This window comes from Magnolia sinica, chromosome 6, assembly GCF_029962835.1.
Source record: "Magnolia sinica isolate HGM2019 chromosome 6, MsV1, whole genome shotgun sequence".
Taxonomy (NCBI): Eukaryota; Viridiplantae; Streptophyta; class Magnoliopsida; order Magnoliales; family Magnoliaceae; genus Magnolia; species Magnolia sinica.
This window is the reverse complement of record NC_080578.1, coordinates 45,827,713-45,833,096: the sequence shown is the minus strand read 5'-3', so window position 1 is coordinate 45,833,096 and position 5,384 is coordinate 45,827,713. Positions and strand designations below refer to the sequence as shown.

The 5,384-nt window shown below is 38.5% G+C and overlaps 2 long non-coding RNA genes across 4 annotated transcripts; both read right to left on the bottom strand.

The window, feature by feature from the left end:
* Positions 1-1,328: 1,328 nt before the first annotated feature.
* LOC131250012 (uncharacterized) lies at positions 1,329-2,260 on the bottom strand. Its single transcript, XR_009172972.1, has 2 exons — positions 2,129-2,260; positions 1,329-1,729 (listed from the first exon to the last, which is right to left on the bottom strand). It is a non-coding gene; the product is annotated as an uncharacterized LOC131250012 (long non-coding RNA).
* Positions 2,261-2,429: 169 nt separating this feature from the next.
* Positions 2,430-5,069, bottom strand: LOC131250011 (uncharacterized). Of its 3 annotated transcripts, XR_009172971.1 has the most exons (4): positions 4,955-5,069; positions 4,735-4,847; positions 4,268-4,456; positions 2,430-2,840 (listed from the first exon to the last, which is right to left on the bottom strand). It is a non-coding gene; the product is annotated as an uncharacterized LOC131250011 (long non-coding RNA). The 3 variants fall into 3 exon arrangements; XR_009172969.1 differs by lacking the exon at positions 2,430-2,840 and having other exon boundaries at positions 4,126-4,456; XR_009172970.1 differs by lacking the exon at positions 2,430-2,840 and having other exon boundaries at positions 4,126-4,456; positions 4,970-5,037.
* Positions 5,070-5,384: the final 315 nt, after the last annotated feature.

The window sequence follows — 5,384 nt, the reverse complement described above, 5'->3', positions numbered from 1 at the left end:
ATGTATGGCATGGATTTGAACTCACCCCCAGGCTAACAAGGGGATGTCCAGATCCCATAGTTTTCTGACAAAAATCGGGGCCCACATAATTTGAGAATCAAGTTGATATATGTGTTCTCCGCTCATCCAGGTACGTGAGACCTCATCAACAAGTTCGTTAACAAATAACATTACGATGGGTCCCATAACTTGGGCCCATAGAATAACAAATATGTGGGCCCCCAAGGTGTGGGCCTACAAAAGTTTTGGATCATGCTGATATATGAACTTTCCCTTCTTCCATATCTAAGTGACCTAATGAATAGGTCAGTTGACATAAAAATATCATGGTGGACCCCACATGGTGGGGTGTACACTGTCTCACATTGTGGCCCACTTTGTGGGTCCCTATATTTCAGAGAGAGAGAGAGAGAGAGAGAGAGAGAGATCGTGTCAGTGGTGGGCCCTCGCCACTCTAGGGCCCACTGCATACATACACTAACAATAAGGTGGGGTGTCCACATTGGACAGTATGGGTCCCGCACCAAAACCTGATGTAGGCATGGATTTTAACCCCCACTCCCAGGTTGACAGGGAATGTCCAGATCCCACAGTTTTTTGACAAAATTTGGGGCCCACAGAATTTGAGAACCAAGTTGATATCTGTATTTTCTGTTCATCCAGGTATCTGAGAACGATAACAAATAACATTATGGTGGCCCCCACAATGTGGGCCCACAGAAGTTCTTGATTATGCTAACATATGTACTTTCTCTTCTTCCATGTTCGAGTGACCTAATGAATAGGTCAGATGATATAAAAATCATGGTAGACCCCACAAGGTGGGGTGCATGTGGGCCCTATATTTAAGAGAAAGAGATGGGCAAGGATTGAAACAAAGGGGGGGAGAGAGAGAGAGAGAGAGAGAGAGAGAGATCACGTCAGTGGTGGGGCCTCCCCACTATAGGGCCCACCACATACACACACTCATAAATAAATTAAAAAAAGTCATCATAGAAGGAGAGCTTAAGTAAATCCAATGCCAACACCTGTACAAAGAGATGTTAGTAATGTAGAGAAAAAGAAAGAAAAACAGCTTTATATAATATATTATTCTAAACTAGAATGCAAGGGGAAGGTTACATAAAAAATAAAGGTCATTCTATTAAAAACTCACTTGAAAGCAAAAGCAAATAGAAGAAATATTGGAGAGGTGGATTTACACTGCAAAGAAAGAATGTGATAAAAGAATATCCTTCTACATTGGAAATCTCACTGTCCCGTTTGCAAACTACTCAGTATTCAATTCAAAATCAGAAGATAATGATTCATAAGAACATAAATATAGAGGGAATAACAGACCAACCATAGTGGCAAATGTCACGAATATGAAAAAAAGGGACACATTGCTCAGATTTATATCCAGGGAAGCTCCAATAGCCGTTGGTACAACTATGAAAGGCAAAGTCTATTTGTAGCACTAGTTGTTAGAAAAGTTAATTTAAAAAAAAAAAAGAAAAAAAGAGCAGCACTAAGATTTACTTTCAAAGTTAACATGACAAGGGATAATAATTGTAAACACTCAAGTGTTGGGAACATCCAAACTTGTATTGACCGATGAAAGAATGCACAAACAATATAATGTAATGGAATAATACAAACCCAACGACTAATCTTTGCAGTCTGTGCATAACCCAGTGTCACTCCCATTGACCATCCGATCAATCCATACTACATTTGGAATTCGTACCTGTAATGTTCCCATCTGTATTTCTTAGTTACATTCATCGAAGTGAATAAACAGAGGAGGAATGCCCTATCCGCACAAACTCATGGTCTAAAGTGGTATATGTGTGGGATCACTGCCTCTAATGAGGTGGATCAATGTTGATTGTTCCCCTCCCATATATCAGGCTAGTCCACTCATGGATGGGCCAAAAAAGTATGAAAGAAACAGAGAGATTAAATGTACAACAGTGGTACACGTTATTGGTTGAAGCATTTCTTCAAACGACTAGCATGCAGATGTCGGCGGCCATGGACAACAACAGATATGGCTGCCTCTGCGATGGTTGCTGCCCAAATTTTGATAATCGAAAGGAGAAGTGAGAGAGACAGAGATGAAGGGAGAGAGATCGAGAGAGAGTACCTTCGATTTTCTCTTCTTTCTTCTATTTTCTTCGATTGTTGGAGAGAGATCGAAGAAGGAACAACACGTTGAAGAAAACGAGGGAAAGAGAGATCAAGAGAGAGGGAGGAGAGGGAGATTGAGAGGGGCAGGGAGAGATGAAGGGAGAGAGATCGAGAGAGTATGTGGGAGAGAGATCGAGGACGGGAGAGGGAGAGACAAGACGGCGGAGAGAGAGAGAGAGCGAGAGAGAGAGAGAGAGAGAGAGAGAGAGAAGTAAGGAGAGACAGAGAGATAGGGGTTTTCATTTTAACTCGTTCGAGCATCTAGCAGTTGGTGATGGCCGCCGGTAAAAATTCGCCGGATATTCTCCACTTTCTTGTAGTGAGAGGAATTCTAATGAAACTAGGCCTTGATAATGTATTGAATAGTTTCAAAGGAGAGGTAAGGGGCAAATTTTAGAAAGATATACCAGTTTCCAATCAAAACCTTAATAGATTAACAAGGAGAGATATTTATATTTAAAATAAATAAATAAATAAATAAAAATGCCAGATTGCAGTTAACCTTCCTTCTCATCGTTGACAATCATGGTTGCATTTATGGATCCTTTTTGTTAAGGTTTCGGAGTTAGCAAGAGCTTGGCATATGGACTTTCTTTTAGGCCCTGGAGGTTGCCTTTTATGGATCCTTCACAATGAGAGTGCACTGTTGAATCCATCTGGCAAGTGACCTGTAGACGGAACAGTTAGAACAATGGATTAAAACTCACAACAATTGGATGGTCGAAGCCTTCAATCACCGAGATTTTTGGCAGAGTTGATCCACACAATGGCCCACTATATCAACAATCCTGATTGGCCCATGTTTGCCACTTCCACCATGCAATCCCTATGCATCGCACCACATACAAGCATTTTAAAGGAAAATATGACTGAACTCGAATAACTTTTGAGGGGTTAACTGTTATTTATCCATGTGTTGTGTGTGTACAGCCAAATTGGTTTAAAAAAATTGGTGGCTGCATGCACGACACATGCATGCCTGTGGCTGAATGTGGTTGTGCATGCCTCTCTTATGCATGTGCGAGCTCATGTATGCCTGTGACTAAATGTGGTTGTGCATGTGCGGGCATGTGCATGCCTGTGACTGAATGTGGTTGTGCATACCTCTCTTGTGCATGTTCGGGCACATGAATGTTAGGAAGTGTTCCATAGCAAAGGAAAAAAGATCAACATTTTCTTCCCCATGCTAAGACTTAAATCCAAGGATAAAAATTGAGCAGAATCTATGACTCTAAAGGAAGACTGGAAATACTGTTAAAAACAAAGTTGATAAGGGAATACCATTTTATCAGAAGAATATTACCGAAAAGCCAATTTCATTGTGCTGGAAACAGCCAAGCCACATTGGTTGTAAAAATCAAAATAACTTATTAGATAAGATCTGAAAAGAAAATCATGCACTCACCTGTAAACATATTAAGCTCTTTTCGTGTTGTGCTTGCAATTCAAAATGAAAATATTGTTCACATTCTCAAGTTCAAAGTAGTTAAGAAGAATTGTAAAAAGAAAAACCATCCAATCCACATCTACTTGCCTGAGAACATCTTCACTGTCACTGTGCATTATGGACAAAATAAACTACTCACCAGGGCAGGACATCCATCGCCCAACTACATTTGAACCATCTTCTTCTTTCAGTTTTTTGTTTTGTTTTTGTTTTTATGAAAGTTAGGAGGGGATTAACCATGTTTCCTCCACTCTTTGATCTGATAAACTAGTTAGATTTAATAAGTTCTAGAAACCCTTAAACTATATGTGCCCTTTGTTCATGTGGAATGCCACATGCAATTTGCATTCCTACCCTTCTAATTAACAATTGAGCCCCAACATGAAAAAAAAAGTCATATAATTATTGACAATACCAAATAGAACATATTATGTTATACTGCCAGTCTAATTGTAAAATTATTTATAAAAAATAAAAAATAAAAAAAAAAGGAAGAAGAAAGGAAATATGTCATGACCTGTTCAAATTTATCTTTATAAAAGCAAGATTCTATCAAAGTAATTTTTTGACATTGATAAAGACAGTAACATATATTTTAATAAAATTAAAAGAGAAGAAATTAAAACAAGAATTGCTATAGTGACTTACATGAGTAAGATTTCAAATCATTCTCCCATGCTATGTAAGATCCAGGAAGTTCAGGTGGTGTCCCATGGCCTGAAAATTAGGGCAATCTAGGCATCTGGTGGGCCGCAAATGCTGTGTGAACCACTTTTTCAAGCTTCTGCTCTTCTAATTTTGCATTCCATTCTCTCTAAAAGTTATATTTTCAAATTCCTGCACGCTACATGTGTGTATCATCATCTTAGCTTCATCACAACTATTTGGGTTAGCTTTATGAATCATGTTTCTCCAATCATTCCTGAGATTTGAAACAAAAATTTTCAAGTTTATAGTCCCATCTCTAATACTTCATTATTACTTGTTAATTTCATCTTGTATATCATCATTTGCTTAAAGCTCCCTTACAAAAGAATAATAAAACCTAGAGAAATAGCAACGATGAGAAGCATATTGGCTAATAAATCAAATAGTAATGGGACAGTAATGCATACTTCTCTTGGAATTTGTGTAGCAGCAACTTCCTTCTTTGAGCAGGACTCATGCATTCTTGTTTAACAGCTTAGAACTCACTTATAAAAGTAGAAGCAAGGTAGCATAATAGCACCTAGAGAAATAGCAACAATGAGAAGCAATTTGGCTAATAGATCACATAGTAATGGGACAATAAGCACATTAGCTTAAAGCTCAAATAGGAATATGATAGTATAGTACCAGGCTAAAAATCACTTGAACTTTAATGATGCATGCTTCTCTTGGAATCTGTGCAGCAACAACCTCCTTCTCTAAGCAGTACTCAAGCATTCTTGTTTAACGAACTGTTAAAAAATGATTTAAAAATTTTATATATATATATATATATATATATTCTTAGTATAGAATTAATATAAAGGTCTCAAGTCCAATCAATTGAACCCAAGTTGTTGAGGTCTACCTGCCGAATAACTTCCAACCTATAATGTTTAAGTCACATCCAAACTTTCCAATAGGTTGATTCTACCATAAGGATCTCCAAATGCAAAAGTCAACTCGATCTACTCATCAGGTGGGGACGTGGATTGTGTCCTACCCCCGCCCATCTCTAGCTGGGAACGGGCAGGAGCTTTGAGTGGCCACTGGGATGTGTGGGTCTTATCCACAACGT